Consider the following 23,203-nt stretch of genomic DNA (forward strand, 5'->3'; position numbering starts at 1 on the left):
TTTCTTTCTTTCAACTAATATAAAGGACCAGCAATTTGATATTTCTAATGTAATATTTGTTGTGGTTTATGCCATGCATACTTGCACATTAAAATTCTTTTTTCTTACATTTGCCACACTTTAATCAGACTCATTAGCTTAGCTCAATCTCGGTTCTTGGGTTTTCTGAGGTAAGTGAATGTTGGGGTGACCTCATTCCCAACTCCTGATCCTTGTGCCTCTAAAGTCAAATGCTTATGAATTTTCAAAGTTTTCTTTGCCAGTGGATATGTGTGTGTGTCTGTGCACATATGTGCCACAATTTTCAGTTCATGTTTCTTCTAGGAGTCCCAGGTATTGAACTCAGATAATCACACTAGTGCAGCAAGTTCTTTACCTGCTGAGGACCTTGCTGCTATTGCACAAGAGGGTGTGTGTGTGTGTGTGTGTGTGTGTGTGTGTGTGTGTGTGTGTGTGTGTGTGTCTAATTTTCATATATGCATATACCGTATATTGTGCCTATCTCTGCCTCTCAATACCATTATCCTTCCTTTCCTCACCTCTTCTATCATTTATTTTTATCCCTCTGGACAGTTTCTCGTTGTTCACATCAGTTTAAAATGTAGGAACACACACACACCGTTTGAAACCAAATTAAAATGAAAAAATAAAAACATGCAGTCTTTTTGATCAGTACTCCTTAGCAATAGCTTTTCTTTGATTTTTTTTATACAATTGATATATAATAATGGGCAATCAATTTGAAATTTTTCCTTAATGATTATATCCTTGGAATTTTCATAAATGTTTCATAAATGTTATACTATCTGCAGATAAAAATGTCAACTTTTAATTCCTACTAGTGACAGGCCTTAAATTATCACCTTCCTCCATTCTGACCACAGCAGTCTGCTGTCTATAAGGGCGATCACCACTTAGTGCTCAATGAAAGGGGAACAGAAGAGTGGTGTTGTTCTGACCCCTTCTGGCCAATGGCCCTTATGCGCTTGTCCTGGAGAAATGAGGCTATGGATTACTAGGTATGGGGTGCCACCTTGTGGAAGTGAGAATTTAGTGCACCTGAGCAATGTCTTCTCCCACAGTTGCCTTGGATGGAGGAGACCTGAATCATCCCAGTCACAAGCACTCCTCTCTCAAAAGAAACCCAACCTCAGCTTTAAAGGAAACGGACACTTAATTTCCAGTGAGATTCGTGCACATCCCTCACTCTGGCATAAGTCCAAAGGACTTTCAGAAAAATGAAAGGGCACTTAACGTCATTCGAAAATTCATGCCAGAGTCTTCTGTCTAGTCCAATGGAACAATGCCTCGAAATACCCAGCTACAAGTTGTTAATCTATACGCCATGTAGTGAACCATCTAAGGTGATAGCATATTTCATAACGCCTTAGTAGGCACTTAATTGCTTTTTTGTGGTTTTAGGACACAAAGAAGAAAGTGCCTTTCATGGTGGTGGTCCACTGTTAGTTCAAGAGTTCAAGCAGGAGGGCAGAGGCAGGGAGTAGAACACCCTTGTTTACATAGATAATTCCATGCTAAATACAAACAAAAAGATCTTCGATTACAAATACAAGACCCCAAATGAACATGTCATTGCAGATGTGTGTCCCTTCTGAGTGCACAGGGTAAGACCAAACTTTATCATGCCAAGAGAACATTCATAAGAAAATTACTGGAGACACCAGGCAGATTAGAATAGAAGTAATGGTGCCGGAGAGGTGGTTCCACAGTTAATACTGGCTACTGTTCCAGAGGTCGGAGTTCAATTCCCAGTAACCACACAGTGGCTCACAACCATCTATAGTGAGATCTGGCGCCCTCTTCTGGCCTGCAAGCATGCATGCAGGCAGAATGCTGTATACGTCATAAATCTTAAACAAACTAAAATAAAAGTAAATAGGTTTGGAAAGCTCTGTGTGTTTTATGTAAAAAGTGCAACTACATCTACTGCTATCCTGCATAGATATCCAGTGTCCTGCAGTGTCCTTCTATTTCTGATAGTTCACTCACCACTTCAATATCTGAGACCAGTGTTACTTATGAAATAATTTCAGTTAAGTTATAAATGTACCATTGTCATTCAAGCCTGGAAGTAATAACCCTTTGAAGGAATGTACAAAGAGTTTTAGTCAGTATGTTGTCACAGGATCTGTCAGGGGTTGGAGAGATGGTTCAGGGATTAAGAGTACCAACTGCTCTCCCAGAGATCCTGAGTTCAAATCTCAACAACCACATGGCTACTTACAGCCATCTGCAATGGGACCTGACGCCCTCTTCTGGTGTGTTTGAAGATAGCTACAATGTACTCACACAAGTAAAAATTAAATATTAAAAAAAAAGGAAAAGCGGGACCTCTCAGTATAATGTGGCAGACCTGACCGTCATGGACTTGCTGGGTGAAGCAGGGTGGCCTTGATCCTACAGGAATCTACCTACTTCTTTATCCCAAGTACTGAAATTGGCACTTTGAGTCACTATGCCCAGTTGTGAAGAGTCCTTTCGTGGTTGTGGTGAGCAACTTTGCTTATCCTTTCCCATCAGCCAATTCTTTCTATGTAAATGAGACCATTTCTGTAGTGTCTGGTTTCAGGTGAATTCTGATTGGCTGTGTGATTCTGACATTTTTGTGGCTCCAGTTGACTAAAGAGGAACCCATCCATGGTTTTCTAGGTCTCTGAGTGTTTTACCTCTTTTAAAAATATTAATCAATCATGTTTATTTAAAGTATTCCTAACATCAGAAATTTTTAATGGGAATTTAAAAAAAATCAGTAAACAACCAAATCGATTTTCCTATTCTAGCCATATAAGCCAGCTGGACTTTGTAAGAAAAATGATCTAAAGCATCAGTGTCAAGGACTACAGAAAACTGCCTCCCACAGGTAAATGGCCACAGTAAAGTGACTACAGCACGGCTCTGTCACTCATACCAGACAACCCAGAATAAATACCTTGGCCTTCAGCACTTTTTCTGATTCACTGTCATTGCCCACTTTACTATTGTTCTTCCCGTCACAGTGCACATTGTTTGTGCTGCTTCCATTTGAAGAAATTGCGGCATTTTACCTGATGAAGGAGAAAGAGAAAATCATGGGGACTCTTCATACTGGACGTCCAGAAAGAGTTCTATTTCCTGAACATTCACTGTACTGGATTATATTAACCAAGTAGGCATGTTCTCCTCTGTCATTTCTTCCTTTCTTCATTCTTCCTTCCTTTTGCTAAAGCATCGAATTAAAAAGACAGGGAAATATCTACTAAATATGTACCAGTGTTCACTACTCAGGAGAGACACTTTAGACCTCACTTGCCTTTAGAAATCCTTAAGTAGACATTATGTTCAGTGCCTCTGTGAAAGTAGAGTTTCAAGGATCAACTCTGGCTTTGCCTTCTAAGGTCAAATCTATGCTATCTTGTGATGGGGAAAGTTAATGACAGAAATTGTCTTATGGGAGATGAAGACTGTAAGCTCAGTGGTAGAGCGCTTGCCTAGCAAGTGCAAGGCCCTGGGTTCAGTCCCCAGCTCCTAAAAAAAAGAAAAGAAAAAAAATATTATCCCTATGGAGTTGGTGTTGTAATTCTGTTATTTCATCTACTCTTCCACTTAGGTCTATGCACACAGGATGGTCAGTTCTCTGGCTTTGCCTTCTAAGGTCAAATCTATGCTACCTTGTGATGGGGAACGTTAATGACAGAAATTGTCTTATGGGAACAGAACTGACAAAAGAACCGATTCACTGGAAGAATTTATCATTTTCACATTTCTGAAGGGTTGGTTGACTGAGTAGGAATTAGGCAATTTCATTCATTTCTTGATTTTGTAGTCGGGGAGTAGAACAGGAACCAAAAGAGGAGAGGGGTATATGTTCCCTCGAAAATGTTCATCGATAATTCAGTAGGCAGACCTAAGAGTTAATGAGATCTTGACTCAGGAAATATTCAGCCAAAGGTTGCCCTGTGTGGGTAGTGAGATATCTCCGTGGGAAAAGTGCTCATCAGGCACACAGAAGGACCTCAGTTCCATGTGTACAACCCAAGCCAAAAGCCAGGTACATACACACATGGCCAATATCAGAGAAGGAGTGATAAAGACATTTTGGTGGCCAAGTCTTCTTATCGACTTCCAAGCCAGTGAAAGACTTCATCTCATAAAGCACTGTGGAAATAGCTACTATGAAAAAATACCATAAGTTGACAGAGCCTCAATTTTCACATAAATATATCCACACATAAATACAAAAACATAGCCAAAGAAACAAACAGACACACATAAACACACACAGAACACACAAAGACACACACACACACACCACCCAAGTCATCATATTCTTTAGTAATTCTGTCCAGAGCAGAGTGGTTATAGGGATAGAAGAAAGTACAATTCCCAGCAATTTCAACTGAATATCATGGAATGCATATTTATGAAATACATATTTCACAGTATTTTAGGATTCAAGTACATTATACTATCTATCCTTTATTTTCAAAAGTATCGAAAGTTATGAAGAGAATTCAGGCCTAGTATCAGACTTGTGTCCATCAGAATCAGAACAGATTGCTGTTTGAAACTTTCTTTTATTACAACTGTTTCCTAATGTCACATAGGAAAACCGGCTTCAGCCAGAAATGCCTTTAGCTACCACATGCATCTGAATCTCACCCTGGGAAAACCATGAGAATCCATGAGAGAATGTGTGTGGCTCTTTGATGTCCAGCTTTCCTGTGGGTCTCTTCTGGCTTGCACGGATACCACTCCTTGATTCCTCCCTCTAAATGGCCGTGCTACCTTCTTGTCTTTGCTCTGCTGCTGATCACTGACAACTTGAGGAAGGTAAAAATTGCCTAGTGTGTTAGTGAAGCATGCCTTTGAATGTCGCTCTGAGGGGTTTTGGGGAGAGAATCAACATAAAACTCACTCTGAATGGTGGTAACACCATAACTCTCAGGCCAGGTGCCTGCACTGAATGGCACAGAGAAGAAGCTAAGAGCTAGAATTTCCCTATTTCTGCTCCCTGCTCCATCCACATGGAAAGAGTCTCATTCACATCCTGCCAGCCAGTCCACTTCTACCAACTGCACCTCTCACGGCTACACTCACCCCTTCTAGGATGGAGCATTTGCTTCCAGACTCTGAGCCCATGAAACCCTCCTTTCTTAAATGCTTCTGTGACAGAATGGGACACACGACCAGTGCAGTCACTGCTCGTTCTGCCCTTTGCAGTCTCCTCCCACCTGGTCCCTCACAGCCTTTCCAGTCCAATGTGTCTCCAAGAAAACAGGCTAAAGATGTCACCTTAATTCTCCTTTGACTTGTCTCTGGTGAGAGCCTTTTGCTACATCAGCCCAGGTAGAAGAGTGAAAGAGGAAAAAGAGAAGAAAAGACAGTAGATGGCCTAGGCAAGGGATAACTGAAGTTCTCCTTGTAACACAGGCTGCTTCCCAAGATATTACCATTAATCCAGTTTCTGTGTCAATATGGCCCCCAAACCTAATCACCTATCATTAGAGCACATTTGCTGACACACTTTTATTGCAGTTAAATTTCTAATACATGCCTTTTGAAAACACATCTAAAAGTGGGGTGGGCTTTTCCAGCTGGATTCATGACCTCCTCTCTCCCACTCAGCACCCATACTCAAATCACCTGCGGACATCTTGTTTCCTAAACACAGGTGTGGCTGTCTCTTTTACTTTTCCCCATGGGATAGTTTAGTTAGAATGACCTTACCGCACCAGCCCATCAAGTACTGGCTTTCTAGCTTTAATGACTTAGGAAAATTTCTGTTTGTTGATAATGGAAATCGCCCACTGTATAAAGTCATTTGCTCCTGCTCTCAAACAGAGGAAAAGAAAGAGAGAGAAGGTCTGCCTGCTGGGCATAGTCAAGGTAGGTCAAGGCCTGTGGGCAGATTTTTCAGCCTGCTGAGGTATGGAACCGTAAGAGAAGGTGTACTTGAGGCTTAAATTTCTATTGACCTTGGAGGAAAAAACGGAGAAGTTTGGGGAACGGGAACGAATGCATTGTTTATTTTAACAATTTGTTTCTGTTAGCTTGTGGTTATGCTTCCCACAGTGCTATAGTAAAACAGGGCTTTGAGAAATAAGCTTGTTGTTGCCTTGTGCCCACCAGCAGCCCTTTCATAGCTGTCTCTTTCCTCTTCTTTTGGCCTTTCCTATTATGATCCTCATCTGCCCCTCAGAGCACCTTTCCACTTCCTACCAGTCAGTCCACCAAAGTAGGGCCATGCCGTTTCAGGAAACTGGAATTTCTGAAAAGCCCATTGACTCTGGAAAGCAATATACCCCAGGATATGTCCTGCAGCTCAGAGTAAGATGTTGCAAAAAGAGGAAAACTGACTGATCTCCCACTTTGTGCTTTCAAAAAGAACAAATACTTCAAAAACTTAGTTTCTCCCTCCTCCCCATTACAGAATCTGATTTCAGCCCTGCACACTGTGCTCTCCTGGATCCGTGGATGCTAAGCTGCAGGTTCTGGAGATGCCAACCCCTCAGATGAATTCAATGTCTGCTCAACTCAGTCCATTCATTCACAATTCCTGGAGTCATTGCGCCCACCGACCCAGACGCCCATCGCCGATCGAGAGTATTCCACGCAGCGGATCGAGTTCCAGCAAGCAGAAGGACTCTTCAGTCACAGAGCACATTGCGGAACTTACCTGACACTCTGGACAGAACTAAGAGGTTAGTGAGAAACAAGTGTGTGTGAATACGATCCTATGTCGCCATCTACTGGGCAAATGCAGAATTACATCCTATTACCTTACTTTGGAGTCCAAGGCTTCCTTCTAGCCTCTCATGTGCCTCTGTTCAAGTCACAGATGCAGATATTCACAGCCAACCATTGGACTAAGCCTGGGGACCACAATGAAAGAGTTAGGGGAAAGCCTGAAGGAGATGAAGAGGATTGAAGAACAACAATATCAATTAACTGGAGCCTTCAGAGTTCCTCGGGACTAAACTACCAACTAAAGAGGATCTATGGTTCCGGCCACGGCTCCTGATACAAAAAGTGTAGAGCATGTGTAGCAACAACTGGCTCATCTGACATCTCTGGGAAGGGAGGCAACTGGCCCTGTAGAAACTTGATGTCCCAGAGAAGGGGGATGCTAGAGGGGTGAAGTGGAAGTGGGTGGGTAGATGGAGGAGTGCCCTCTTAGAAACAAAGAGGACTGGGAGGGTATGGGGGTTCAAAGTGGAGAGATCAATGATGGGGATGACATTTGAAATGTAAACAAATAAAATGACTAGTGTATAATAGATGGTGACAGATGTCTCCATAAGGACTAGATATTCATTATCTGTAACAGGTTCATTGAAAGTCAAAATCCATAACTGTTGTGACTTACTTATTATTGAAATTACACATAGATGAACCCAATCAACATTTTAACTTCTCTCCTTGCACCTATAATAAATCATTAGTTACCTTTATAAAACAATTTAAAAAGCAATTAGGGTTTCTACTCTCTTAGGCTTCGATACAGTGCCTCAATTTTAGCTGTCCCTCTCTATATTCCCTCCATTGCTGCCCTCTCCCTGTCTCTTCACATTTGACATTCCTGTTCCTGACAGTGTCCCTCAGCAATCCATGAGTAAACTTGTACTTCCCAAAATGGGGACAGTCTGGCCCATGTCCCTAGACCCTTACACTAAACTGATCATACAGTCACACAGATTGAAGAATTAACAGCTAACATCCACATTTAAGTGAATATGTATCCCATTTGTCTTTTTCAGCCTGGATTACCTCATCCAGAATGACTTTTACTAGATCCATTCATTGTCCTGCACATTGCATGCTTCCTTTTTGCGTTTTGTCATTGTTAAGCAGCAATGCAATCTGTAAATGCACCACATTTTCTTCATGCATTCATCTGTTAAGGGACAACTTAAATATTTCCAAATTCTAAGTATTAATAAACGAGCCTCACTGAGCATGGTTCAGCAAGGGTCTGTTTTGTGTTTCATGTTTAAAAGAAAAAATGGTGAAAACTTTAAATGCTGGTTGATTCACCCCTTGATTTAGTTTTAACTCCTTTCAAGAAAGGAACAAATAAATAAAAAACAGTTTAAATTGGCTTTTGGAGCCCTGCACCTGTAGCTTGGAGCCTAGGTCCTCTGTGGAAGCTCCTCAGAGGGCTGACTAAATGTTTATACTGGCCCATCCTAAAGGCACCAGGAGCTTCACAGCTTCTATGGTAATGGCGCTGATGGCTGCTTCTCTTAGAAAAAGCTTTGAGTGTGATTATTGGATTCAACAGGGGACAAGGTGCTTCTCTTAAAATTACAGCTAGAAAAAGTAAAAATAGTGTTTTAATATAAATATTAAAGATATATGTAGCCACTTCATTTTTTGTTTCTGATTGGGTTTAAATGTATAATATGCTCTACATGTCTTGGTTTATAGGTTAATGGTTTTTAAGTTATTGGGTATGGTTAAAAATATGTAACATTGGTAACATAAAGTTGGCTTAAAACTGATAATTTGGATGGAGTAATTTTAGACAACACGTGGCATGAGCCAACCCAGGGGAACAGGTCTAGATTGGGATAATATTGTAATATAACTCTTATCATGGACACCGGACTTATAAAAGAATTTAGGGCAATGTCTCTTTGTTGGGGTATTAGAGCCTGCACCATCATTCATTCATATGCAAGGCTTGGCCGTCATACTTTATAGCATGAGGAATGGACTTGGTGTTTTGGAGAGACTGGATTTTGGAGGACAGATAGTTTGGTGGAGGGTGAGTTTTGCTTTCCAAAGTTATGGCTGTGCTCAGGTGTTACAAGGGAAACTTAAAGATTGTGGTTAATGATTGCCAGTGTTACACTGACTACAGTTTACAGTCTGATCACAGACAGACTCAGGATTCTAACTCATACATATTTGTGCTTAAGAAAAAATCAAACAGGTGGAGATTGTCACAAGGGTTGATGAGGCTATGGAACTTACAAGAGCATTACAGCCTGGTTGCTTACTGCAACTGCTATTTCAAGAAATACCTATAGAATTATCATAGATTTAAGAGATTGTTTTTATGCTGTTTCTTTACATCCTGGTGATTGTGAAAGATTTTCATTTAGTGAGCTTGCTTAAAATTTTGGAAGGCCCATGAAGTGATACCATTGGAAAATTTTTGGCCCTACATTATGACAAATAAAATTTTTGTCACTGCTTCAATACAAGAAGTTAAGACTTCGAATCTTTCAGTATATATTATTCATTATATAGACATTTTAATTTTACTACAAGTCTTTACTCTTACAATGTGCTTTAAATTTTGGGGAGTAGCTGCTGTTCCAGAAAAGATTCAATATTCCTTTTCAATATTTGAGACATCAGTTATATCCTAAACAAACTGTGGCACAGAAAATTCAAGATAGTTTACTTTAAATTATTTTTTAAGACTTCTAAGATATGTTAATTGGCTAAGACCTCACATTAAGTTCACCACAGGAGGACTTAAGCCTTCGTTTGATATTCCCAGGGGAGATGCAAATTCTATTCACGTAGACAATTAACTGAGGAGTAACTGAATAGCTTTACAGAAAGTAAGAGAGCTAGATGTACAGAATTGTAAGATTGAGTCATGGAAGTATTTTAGAAAAAGAACCTGATAAAACATATCTTATTCCAAACAGCAATTAAATTGGTTATCTAATGGGAAGGCAACACATGTAATTGGATCACATTTATTCTCTTGATTTTCCCCCTGCTTCAACACAGATTATTGAATTACATGCTGTAGTCGCTGTTTTTAAGATGTTAAAAAAAAAATCAAGCTTTCAATTCCTATACTGATAGTCAATGTGTAGCTTATGGTTTGCAATTGATTAAAATTTTTCCTCTTAGATACTGTTCACACTCGAATTTTATAACTATTTATGCTAATACAACTGACTTAAGGGAAGTGTACTGTTCATTTATAAGCCACTTAAGAACTCAGACTGGATTGCCTGGACCCCCTTAGTGAGGGCAAAGTCACAATAGACTTGTATACCAGGCAGATTTGGGGCCTTGCATAGGAACAATTAGACAATCTCATTCTTTATATCATCAAAATAGTAATAGCTAGAGACAATTATCTGGTATTTCTAGATTTATTTGTGACTATTGACACTTTTTCAGACTTTCTGGTTGCAACTGCTTTAACAGGAGAGGCAACTAAAAATGTAATTAAGTCATTACATACTTTACAAGGAGCTACAGCTCCTCAAAGTAGTAAAATACTTAAATGGAAAGATGAGGAAGGACATATGGGATATTTTCAACCCTTTATCATCGATAATATTCATGTTAATCTATGGGGAAGGGATGTTCCTCATGATGGGAACTGTAGGAACACATGGGAGCTGTGTTGATTACACAACCTGCTCAAAGAATGATTATTTTACCTTATGATCAAGAACAGGTAAGTAATTTGATTAGAACTTTTGATGATTGGTCCATTTTTTTATGTTCCACTACTAGTTAATTTGATAACCATTATCCTGAAAATAAAATTTGTCAGTTTTTTAAGTTACATCCTGTGATCTTTCCCTCTATAATGAAAACAATCAGCCTTTGAGTGAGGCCAGATTAGTTGTCACTGATGGTTCTTCTGAGGGATACGCTGTGGTCCTTTCAGAGGGCGAGGTGGAGAGATCGATGCTTGATTCTGTCTCGGCACAGCTGGCTGAATTAAAGGCCCTTCTTTTGGCGCTATCTTTGTTTCCTGAAGAGCCCTGCAATATTTATACAGACAGTGTTTATGTATCTAATATTATTTTATCTTTGGAAACTGCTGCAGATGTTGCTCCTGTCTCTCCCATTTGCTCTTGTCTTTTGCAAGTGCAGGCATTATTGTGGCAACGCAGAGAGCCTATTTATGTAGGACACATCAGAGGTCATTCTGGATTGCCTGGCCCCTTGGCAGAAGGTAATGCTGCTGGTGGTTTGTATACTAGCCCACAATTTGTAGCTATAGCTCTTGATTCTTATGATTTGGCCCTTCAATTACATAGAAAATTTCATATAAATTCACAATCTTTAAGACAAAGTACAGGATGCACCGAGGAGCATCTTCAATGTCCCTCGTGTGCTCCGTTAAAACCCTCATCCAGTCTGGGCATTAGTCCTAGAGGATTGGTGCCCAATGATATTTCGGAGATGGGTGATACAGATGTACCTTCTTTTGGGAAATTGAAATATGTCCATGTGTCCATAGATACCTATTCAGGATTGAGCTTTGCTTCTGCTCATAGTGGAGAAAAGATCAAAGATGTGAAAAGCCATTGTTTACAAGCCTTTGCCTTTATGAATGTACCTACCTAGGCAAATAAAAACTGATAATGGACCAGCATATACCAGCAAAACATTTCAACAATTTTGTGATTATTTTGATATTCTTCATAAAACAGGTATCCTTTACAATTCTCAAGGTCAAGCAATTTTACAGCGAGCTCATTTAACCATAAAAAACCAACTTGAAAGAATAAAAGAGGGAGAGTATACAGCCCTTCCTACTAAATTATCAACTACTCTTTATATCTTAAATTTTTTAATTGTGGATAAGGCTGGTCTCTCAGCGGCTGGCAGGCACTGGAGGAAGGACAGAACACATATGGTTTGGTTAAATGGAAAGACCTGGCCTCGGGAGCCTGGAGGGACCTGACCCCGTCTTAGTCAGGGTGAGAGGATCAGCTCGCATCTTTCCCAAGGATGCTGAGGCCCCTGTTTGGGTTCCTGAGCGTTGTGTGAGTCCTGTGGACGACAGTCCACCTGGAGATATACTGAAGCTTCCTGAAGAATCCCCGGATCCTGATGCCAGTGGGAATGCACAGCACGGCAAGGCCTGCCATTATTACAACAAACCGCGCAACAGGTAAATTGGCAGCTCACATAAAGGTGGAATGGATAATTCTTAACCTTACTTTTCATCTTAAAGGATAGTCTCTGTTTTGTTCAGGTTTTTATAAAGCCTCGTTAAATGGCTTCACCTTTTTTCATTCATGTTTACTTTTTAGTAATGTTTCCATAGCTGATTTAAGTATTACTGTTACCAATGCTAGTGTTATAGGATTGAGAGATATTTTGTACCCCATTAGTCTTGTTAGAAATGATAATTATCTGCCTCCTAGACCAGCTGTCATTGGAACTGTGGATACATTGTCTGGAAAGGTCGCCCCAGCATTGACTATGCAGAATAGCGTTAATACTCAGATTTAGTTGGCCATTCTTAATCTCAACCAACAAACTGCTCTCCTGCAGGAATAATTGGACTTTCTCTGGGAAACCCACGTAACATCTTGTTCTACCTTTTATCATTCTATGTGTGTAACCCCTGTTACGGTCCTTAATAGCAGCAAGGCTGTTGGGGATTTAAATGCTTATCTTGATTGCTCACTCTTAGCAGCTGCCCTTGGGCTGTTTTAAGAACCAACAGATCCAGTGTCAGGCTGAAACCAAACAGGTTTGGTTTTCATTGGCCGGGAATAATCCATCGGCCCAAATTAGGCTCGGTTTGTACAACAAGTAGTTAGCCAAAGATAGGCAATCTTCTGGGACCATACTTGCCTAAGAGAAACCCTGAGGACCGGTAGGGTATTCAGAGATGGGAAAGAGTTTTGGAACCCCAGACTGACCCTAAGACAGGTGCTACTTAAAGAATAAAGAGGGGGATTTGTTGGGCCCTACCTTGGGGTGTTTCCCTTCCCCCTCACTGAGCCTTTCAGTCTGCTATGGCAAGAAGTTGATTACACCCTTGGCAGCTGCTCTCGGCCCATGATTTGGGGCCAAGACCTTTCCATGGCACCCTTACCCCCACAGAGCCTTTCAGCTTGTTGTTAAGTTGTTTACGGCCCTGTGCTGGGGCTGGAACTTTCCACGACACAGATTTTTCCTGTTTTCCTGGTTGGGGATTTTCACCTGCTTTATTGTTTTTGCACGGCTTTTGCCTGTGGTATATAAGGAGATCTCCGTAAAGCCTGGATGGCATTCTTTTAACACGAATGACCTGAGTGTGTGTTTCTTCTTAAATCTCGAAGGCCTACGCCCGATTCTCAGTGTTGTGATGATGCGGGCGTCGTCATTAGATTATTGTTGGATATGTACCTGGAAATAATGTTTACTATTTTTGTAAATGGGCACTTTAAAAATTTATTAATGACAAATTATATAATGCTCTTTCATTCAACTCAGAAAATTGGCAGATGTGTTGTAGTTAAGAGAATTCATTAAAGTCACTTAAAGAAAGATCCCTTTATAATAAAACATTTTCTATATCCATTATATTAATGATTATATTTAAAATTTTTTATTGTTTGAGAATTTCCACCAATATATTTTGATGATATTTCTCCCACTTCTTCCAGACACATCACTCTCTATATCTTTGAATCATACACTTGTATATCTTCTACATTAAAGTATTGTTTAATCACCCCATAATAAACCCTTAGAGGATATTGTTCAACCATCCACCAGAAGATACAAAGTCTTCATAGTATTTCAGTTAGGAGTAGGAGCTCTCAGGCCTTTCCACTGCATTCTCGACTGTTGACTGGGGTGAAGCTGTGTGGTAACCACAGCTGCCATGTGTCACGAGGGCAGCGCTCCTGTCAGAGCCAGAGGATAATTGATTTTCTCGGATCCTCCCTTACTTCAGGCACCTGGGGTCTCTCTGCCCCATCTTTCATGATGGACTTTGAGCCTTGGTCAAGGGGTATAACGCATAAAACAATAATAAAAATATAAAATATCAATGAAAGGAAGAGTTGGTTCTTTGAAAATATTAACAAAATATTTATAACTTCTGGTCAAGTTAGGCAAACGAAAGAAAAGACTGGAGTTAATAATACTAAAGAGAAGAAAGGAGGCATGGAGAGAAAACAAGCCTTTTTAAACTTACATTCCACCAAACTAGAATATTCTTTTAAAATATTAGTGATTTACTGGGTGTATAAGATATGCCAATATTAAATCAACACTATGTGCATAATTTAAATAGTACCATACTAACCAAGGACATAGAGGCAGGTATTTAAAAATCTCCCACCTAAAGGATCACAGGATGTCCTGTATTTAATTTTACACTTTGGTCAGACATTTAATGCACATTTAACACTTCTTAGACTATTACATAAAATAGAAAATAAAGATCTCATACAATAAAATTCTTTTATGAATCATGTATTACCCTACAATAGAGAGAGAGAGAGAGAGAGAGAGAGAATTACAGATGATAGACAGAGAAAGAGAGGAAGAGAGAGTATTACCAGCCAATTTCCACATATACACACATATTCTGAATAAAATCTGTGAAAAATTCAAGATCACACTAAAAAATAATCTTCAACCAGGTAAGTTTTCTGAAACGGAGACATACAGGTTGATTTAACACAGAAAAATAAAAAAAAATGCACAAAAGACACTATCATCTTATTAGGTGCAAAAATTGCCTCTAAGAAAATCCAACATCCATTCATGACAAAAGTCCTGGAGAAGCTGTGCATATTGAGGACATATTTCATCATAATAAAGGCAATATACTACAAGCTCACAGCTAGTCATGCAAAGCAGGGAAAAATTCAAAGCAATTCCATTACAATCATGAACAAGACAAGAATATGCACTGTTTTTATCCCTATTCAGTACAGTATTTGTATTCTTAGCTAGAACAGTAAGTCAACAGAAGAAGACCAAGGGAATATAAATGGAAAAGGGAGAAGTCAAAATGTTCTCATTTGAAGATGATAAACTATTTTAATGACTCTAAAAATGTATCACAGTCTCTTAAGACTGATAAACACATTCATAAACGCAGAATACAATATGAACACATCAAAGTCAGTAGCCTTCCTTTGTACCAATAAAAACCATAATGTGAAAAAAATCTAAGAAAAATTCCCTTTACAATAGTCTGAAAATACATAATAAAATATTGTGGATTAAAATATTTAAAATGCATAAGAACAACTATGAAGAACTCAGAAGTGATCCTAAGTAGAGGCAAGACTATTAAAGCCGATGTTCCAAAAAGCCTCAAAGGCTTAAACAAATGGAGGCTTTCTTGTTCTGTTTCCTAGTATTGCTACCTCTAACCCTGCTTCTCTGACACAAGGAGAAACTTCAAATCATAAAATAAAGCATTTTTTGCTTTGAAAGTAATCGGATGCTTCTAGTTGCTCTTTACAAACAGGAGCACACAGTGGTCTACCCTGGTTTCTCCTGTTTAAGGATAGAAGAATTTTACAACTCACAATGCATGGAGTGACCAAGAGTTGATCTGGAGAAGTTCAAGACCAAAATCAAATGGCCTTGGAAAAAATTCTTTCTATCAGGTCCAATGTGTTTGATGTATTAGGCCTTTTTTTTTTTTCATTTTTTTAAAGACTACTCATTTACCCTTTCTTATATTCATTTTAGTAGTAACTACTATTAGACATATTATAATTAATTGAATTTCAATTTCCACTGTTAAAGAAAGAACAGACTTTTTGAAATTGGTTTCCTACTCCTCCCCATGTCCCTCAAAATAGGAGAAAAGTTTATTAAGTCATATTTTGAGAAATTTATGGTCATAAAGAGTCCCTTAAAAGTCATTATGACCATGAAGTCTAGAGATAACTAGATGTATCTTTTCATTATAGTCATTTATTTCTTTTGAGATTTCAGTGTAACATTTGCTAAAGAATATTATTGAAGCAGAGAATGTGATTAGGATTGCTATTCTTGGTTTTCAACTTGGACTTCATCTGGAATTAACTCAAATCAAAAATAGAGTGCACAACTGTGATGGATTTCTGCTTAATTCAGTCTGCATCTTTGAGGAAGGAAATTTCACTTTTAACCCAGAAATTTAATCCAGATCTAATCAGGACCATTCCTTCTTCTGGAAGGCTAACTGAGGACTGGAATAAAGAAGCTTTTATTTGTAGCCTGCTTGCACTCACCTTTCTAGTGTGTCCAATTTTTCAATCCCATCAGAGCCTGCTTATTGAGAATTCAAACTGTACTGAGGGCAAGTTGAGACATCAGTCTCCTCATGGACTGAGCACTCCCTGGATTAGTGGACTCGCCATTCATAATTAGCCATTGTTTAATTAGCTTGTCCATTAGCTTTAATCATTCTAACAAATCCATTTTATGTGGACAGAGAGGTTTCTCATATAAATTCTGTTAGGGATTGCTTACTACTGCACGAGATGTCTAGTGAGGACCACTTAGAGCACTGCTTGTCTCATAAGAGTCTCAGCTCATTAAAAACAATGACTTCATAAAATTCTTATTCAAATAGATGGAACTTGAAAATATCATACTGAGTGAGATAACCCAATCTCAAAAGAAAAACTTAGTATACACTCACTGATCAGTGGATATTATCCCCAAAACCGTGAAATACCCAAGATACAATTCACAAACCACGTGAAGCTCAAGAAGAAGGAAGACCAATGTGTGGATACCTAAGACCTTCTTAGAAGGGAGAACAAAAATAATCATAGGAGGAAATACAGAGACAATGTGTGGAACAAAGAATGAAGTAAAGGCCATTCAAAGACTGCCCCACTTGGGGAATCCTTCCCATATATAGGCACAAAACTCAGACAATATTGTGGATGCCAAGAAGTGCATGCTGACAGGAGCCTGATAGAGCTGTCTCCTGAAAGGCTCTGCCAGAGCTTGACAAATACAGAGGTTAATGCTCACAGCCATTAACCATTGAACTGAGATCAGGGTCCTCAATGGAGGAGTTAGAGAAGAAACTGAAGTAGCTGAAGGGGTTTGCAACCCAATAAGAAGGACATCAACATCAACCAAGCAGACCCCTCCCCGTGTTCCCAGGGACTAAGCAACAATCCCAAGAGTACATTGGGATGGCCCTAGGCTCCATCCACATATGTATCAGAGGATGGCCTTGTATCAATGGGAAGAGAGGTCCTTGGTCCTGTCAATACTCAATACCCCATTGCAGGGGAACACCAGGGTGAGGAGGTGGGAGGGAATCTGTGGGTGAGTGAGGGCCCACTGTCATAGATGCAGGGAGGGGGATGGGATATGAAGTTTCTTGAGGGAGAAACCAGGAAAGGGATAACATTTAAATTGTAAATTAAAAATCCAATAAAAAACAAGAAAAAAAGAACTCAGCTCAGTTAGAAATTCGCAATGGCCACATTCCCTTAACCCATTTTTCCTGAGGTGAGATGCTCTGGTGTAGGCCTTCTTTGTTTCTACGGCTTCTGGGTGACAAATTTAAAATAGCCATAGACGTCCTCTCAAATGAAACCTACACTAATACATGTTCAAGTGTACATCAGCTAAAGAGGTTATAGCATAGGTAAGAAATATTATCTAGATGTCTTACTTTCTGTGGGCTAAGACCTTGTACCTCCAACAACATTAAAATCAGAAGACGGTATGTGGCAAGTTTGTTCTTTCCTTAAACCACATACATGATTCCTAGGGAAGGAGCTCTGGTTTGGAGAGTTGGAGGCAAGTACTTGTACTTGCTGAGGCAACTCGCACTCTGATCACCTCAGTCATGGTACTGAAGTAGCTCTGTGTCTACAATGAAGTTCTCTATCTATATCTCTCTGTCATTCACAGAGTAGATTCGTTTTGACCTTGGTTTGATGGCAGAAATCTGGAGACCCATGGGATTCCTTCCTCTAAGCGTTAAGTCTCTGTCACATAATCTTAGAAGTCACGTGATTCAGGGGAGTGTCACAAGAATCACTTGTTCATTGGGAAGAAACACTTCCTATAAAATGTGAGATTTACTGTAGTAAAAGAGCAGCATCACCCGCCCCTCTCCTTCCTAGTCTGGAAGAGAACATTTTCCACCAAGGCTGTGTGGTCTCTGCTGCAGGCTCCATACCTGGAGTCTAGTCTGAGGCTTGCCCTTAACACGGCTTTGATTGTTCATCTGAAAAGTTCTCAGGGAGAACTTCCCCTCGGGATGGAGGTCCTCCAACTCAATGACCAGACCGAGACCACCGGATGCAATCAGCAAGAGGATTTGGTTTATTGTCGGGATACACAGGCACAGGCACCTGTGGGCGCTTCAGTCACTCGGGGGACTGGCGCGCCCCACGGAACCAAGGATGGGCTTTTTATAGGATTCTGGGGAGCAGAAGCAAGCATACAGAAGCAGATGCATGGTTACAGGGATATAATTGGTGGATTCTAATGTGGCAAGGGTTCAGCCCGGGGGCAAGTTCCCTAGCTACCTTCCTGGAACATAACGACTGACTCGGCCCCCACCAGGGTGTGGGACCTCTCCGGGGGCTTTTTCTCATTGTCAGGCGCTCAACACAGTCGCCCTGTTGCCATGCCTTCAACCATACACATCCTGCTTGGCAGCCGCTGTGTACTCAATGTTCTAACCTTTCCCTGAACCAGTCATCTTAAGTACAGCCTTGCAAAATGGCGTTACTGCTGCTAAGCTGGGGTCTTTCACATCAACATGATTTACTCACGAGCTCCACTCCCCGGAGAGCTCCTCAATTCTGCCTTTCATCTGATGGGCCTCAATCTGCATTGCCTTCCAGGATGAGATGTGAGAGATCTGCTCCAACCCTGACAATGCTGAGATGCTGAGGCGTGATCCTGAACCCACTAATGCCCACATGGATGCCTGGCACTTTAGACCATTAGCATGACTACTCCTGTATGAGTCCCTACATGTCTCAAGAAACTTCTCCCTTTGCTTGGGTGTGATCCAATACAACTACTGCACTGCACGAAGAAGGATAAAAGTCCAGGACAGAGACAGGAGACATGACTCATCTATTTGAGTATTTGACGGGGATTGCATTGAATCTGTAGATTGCCTTTGACGGAATTGCCATTTTTACAACATTAATCCTGTCAATCCCTGTGCATGGGAGATTGTTCCATCCTCTCAGACCTTCTTTAATTTCTTTTTAAGGGACTTCATAGAATTAGGAAGAGCAATTTGCAAATTCATTTGAAAAGGAAAAAAAATTCAGGATAGGGAAACTATCCTCAAGAATAAAAGAACTTCTGGGGGAATCACCATCCCTGACCTCAAGATGTATTTCAGAGCAATAGTGATAAAAACTGTATGGTGTTGGTACAGAGAGAGGCAGGTACATCAATGGAATAGAACTGAAGACCTGGAAATGAATCCACACATAAATGGTCACTTGATATACAATGAGGCTGAAACCAGCCAGTGGATAAAAGATAGCATTTTCAACCAATGGTGCTGGTTCAACTGTCAGTCAGCATGTAGAAGAATGCAGATCGATCCATTCTTATCACCCTGCACAAAGCTCAAGTCCAAGTGGAACAAGGGCCTCCACATCAAACCAGATACACGCAAACTGTTAGAAGACAAACTGGGGAAGGTTTGAACCCATGGTTACTGGGGGAGTTTTCCTGAACAGAACACCAATGCTCTAAGATTAAGAATCAACGAATGGAACCTCATAAAATTACAAAGCTCCTGTAAGTCAAAGGACACTGTTATTAGGACAAAATTTAACCCTACTTCAATGTTTCAAAGCATTCGGCAGCTTCTCTTTACTAGAATGGAGACAACATCTGGCAGAGCCATGACCAGCCATGGTTCCGGGAATAGTGAAGGACATTTTCAGTGTATAATATGAAGTTTAGGCACCCAGTGGCATTGGAAGACACAATGGCATGGATAGGTAAGGAGGATTTTTTTTTTTTTTTTAGAAAAAGCACATGGATTTAAAAACAGAGTCGATCAGGCCGAGGAGTACTTGCAGCACGGGTAGATTGAGCATATGGCACCCACAGGCCCTTGCCCTGAAAGCTCACCAAGAAGCAGCCTCATGGGCCCCAGGGCGCCATGCTCCCTGCAGTCCTGACTCTCATTGCTGTGCTTGGCGACTCCAGGCAGGGCAGTCAAGGCCAAGGCCAGTGACAGTGGTGGGCCCCGCCTGCCTGCCGAGCGCTAGAGAGCGCACTGAGAGCTGTCCGGGAAGATGGAGAACCCGCTGCGCCGTGCCTGCTGCTGAAGCTCCTTCTACTGCTGCAAGGGGCAGCAGTGCCAGGATGGAAGAAGCACAATCTGGTGTGCCAGGCCGCGAGGACACCAGAGCGCAGCCCCGTGTCATGCCCCCGCCGGATGGCGTCCCCGGAGTCGCGCGCACCTGCCAGGCTGCCATGGGAGGGAGGAGCCCAGCGGCCTGGTGAATTCCCAGCACATAGGACGCAGGCCAGGATGGTCCAGGCCCCGCACAGCCCAGCACCTAGGATCCTCCAACTAGCAGGTCTCTGGGTCTGAGCGAGCCAGCCTGTGCCCAGCTGGCTGCGGCCCCCGGGAGGTGCTGAGTCCTGGCAGAGAGCTGCAGCCCAATGGGCAGGGCAAGCATCTGCCTGTGATGAAGCTGGCACTGGAGTGCATTGTGCTGTGTGCAAGTACAGCATCTGCATAGAGGAGGACTCCCTGGGCAGGGAGACCACGCAGCAAATCAGCGAAGAGGTGCGCGCCCTGCACGACTTTGGCAAGTTCACGGACAGGCAGCTGGTCAGCTAGAAGAGTGACTCTTCCAAGGGCATCCAGGAGGAACAGATCACCTGGATTGAGGGCAAAGAGACCATCCATTGCCCTGCTCATGAGCAGCATGGACGACTGATCCCCCACAGCAGCGAGGAGCTGGGCAACTACAGGATAAACTGCAAAAAGAAACTTTGGCTCCCAATTCTTGTCCTTCTCCATTGGTCACTCTGGTGAGCACTATGGTTCACCCCGAGGAACTAAAATGAATTTCCTATGCTGACAGGATATCCAGATGTGATGCTGACAAGCAGCGGGTGAAGCTCTGCCTGCAGACGGGACACACCCTGCTATTGGTCAGGAGACCAAGGGATTCTGTTGACTCTCTATCCAGCATTAAACATACCCAGAGTACAGGGGCATTCTGCAGCTCCGTGGACGTTATTTTCTTGTTGAATCAGGGTGACTAATCTCCTGAGCGGAGACTTGGGGAGCTGAGCAGAACATGCTTTTCTTTCCCACAGGGCTTAGTCTTCATTGAGTCTGTTTCTCTTTCCTTCATTGACATGACATGGGGGGATATTTGGAGTTGGCCATGTATTATGTTCAACCAGTGTCCTTCAGAGTGGAGCAGCGCCAGACCATGGTTTCTTGTTACCCAGGCAACAGAACAGGCTATATCTGTCATGTCAATAACCCAAATGCAGGAGGAAGATGTGTGACCTGTATATATTATCTAAATAAAAACTGGGACGCCAAACTAAGTGGAGGTATTCTTCAAATTTTTCCAGGAGGCAAAGCCCAGTTTGCTGGAATTGAACCCATATTCGATAGACTGCGCTTTTTCTGGTCTGACAAGCATAACCCTCATCAAGTAGAGCCAGGATGCACAAAAGGCATTCAATAATTGTCTGGTATTTTGATCTAGAAAAGCAAGCAAAAGCTAAAGTAAAATATCTAACAAGTGAGAAAGGTGTGAGCATTGAACTCAAGCCCCAGTCAGTCAGCAAAGTTGTCTAGCAGGGCCTTGGATCTGGCAGTGTCCCCGTCACCTATAGCCTCTCAGTTGACTTCTGTGGACTCAGGGACATGTGGACAGGATGAACACAGACACCTGCTGGGAGCCAGGCAGCTTCCGCCGGGTGTCATCCAACAGAATGGCTTCATCTGCCGGGACTGCCGGGACTGTGGGGTCAGCTTCAGATCTGACTGTCTTGGCTGCTGACTTAAGAGGTGACGACATCAGTGGATGGAGAGTAGTTTTTCCATCTGGGCAGGAAACAAGGGACCTTTGTAGGGTTTTCTTCAGTCTTCCATTTTGCCAGACCTGTCATCTAACTGAGTTCATTTCATCAACTTTTTAAATCAATTTCGAATTCAGGAAATTTTTGTATTAGGTACAGTTTATCAAAACTGAATTAAGAAAAAAATTACAGTATCATCCTCAAAATAAAAAAATAAAAATATAAATCTTAGTAAATATAATTTATACTTAAAATTCAAACTTCTACAGACTTTTAAAATATTTAAATAAGAACATAAGAAGGAGAAAAGTCAGGGGGTACAGTTACCTAGTGATTTAGGGCTTCCCACCTCTATATGTTATTTTTTAATATCAGACAGTCCTGCTTCATTTCCTTAGAATCGTCTTATAAGCTATTAGAATTCATTCAGGATCTCCTGGCCCATGCATGACTGTAGCTATTTTGTCTAGCAACTCCATTGTGGACTTGTAAGTGGGACTATGTGAATGAATGAGTAAGGTCAACGTAGTCTAAAAAAAAATGAGCTCCGAAGCAGGCAGTGCTACATAGATGAACCCTGTCTCAAAAAATGAATAAATATAAAAATAAAAGATTCAACACACCATGGAGATGTGACATAATTATGAAAGGGTAACACAATAGAGGTAAATCACATGAATGTATCACACACAAAAATTGTCCCCATGATAGATGTTGTAATGTTATCTCAATATCTACAGAAAAAGGTATTGGACAAATCCATCGTCACCTCATGATAAAAGTCCTGAGGAAAATAGGAAAAGGAAAAACATGTCTCGGCATAATGATTGTTTTATTCAAGAAACATATGGCTCGTGCTGAGAGCTGAAAGCCAGCCACCAGGAGAACCTACACACCTGAGAGAAGCAGTAAGACCAACTCTTCTGCTCCAAGTGACCTGCCTGGTATACTGAGGACACGCAAAGGCAGAGGTCCTCTGGGACAGGACACTTCAAGTTTCTGGCTGTGCCCTGAACTGAACTGATCCCATCCCACAGCTCTCTGTTCCCAAATACCATGGGGGAGAGAGCTGAACACCCAGAAGTGCGGACAATCCTGAGACTGCAGGAAATACTGCCAATTTTGCTCACCTTTGCCCACATACTTGGCCCAAGTGGAAACTGCATAGCACCTCTGGCCATAGGAATATAGGAGCAGGCAGCAGCTAGTCTGTGCCCAGAACTGAACTGAACTGCTCAAACAGCTCCCTGTTCCTTAATCCCATGGGGGAGGGAGCTGGACCCTCAGAAGTGCAGACACTCCTGAGAAATCAGAGGAGAATACTCTCTGCCCACATTCCTCACCCAAGAGAAAATTACCATCTGTACCCATGGGCACAGGGACCTAGGAAAAGTCAGGGGCAGGACCCTTCTGGTTCCTGCCTGTGCCAAGAGCTGAAAGCAGACGCCAGGAGCGAGTACACACC

At 41.5% G+C, this 23,203-nt stretch overlaps 1 pseudogene; it reads left to right on the forward strand.

Annotated features, from left to right (window-relative positions):
• Window positions 1–6,243: 6,243 nt before the first annotated feature.
• Window positions 6,244–21,514, forward strand: LOC116913281 (annotated as a pseudogene).
• Window positions 21,515–23,203: the final 1,689 nt, after the last annotated feature.

This window comes from Rattus rattus, chromosome 12 (genome assembly GCF_011064425.1).
Source record: "Rattus rattus isolate New Zealand chromosome 12, Rrattus_CSIRO_v1, whole genome shotgun sequence".
Classification (NCBI taxonomy): Eukaryota; Metazoa; Chordata; class Mammalia; order Rodentia; family Muridae; genus Rattus; species Rattus rattus.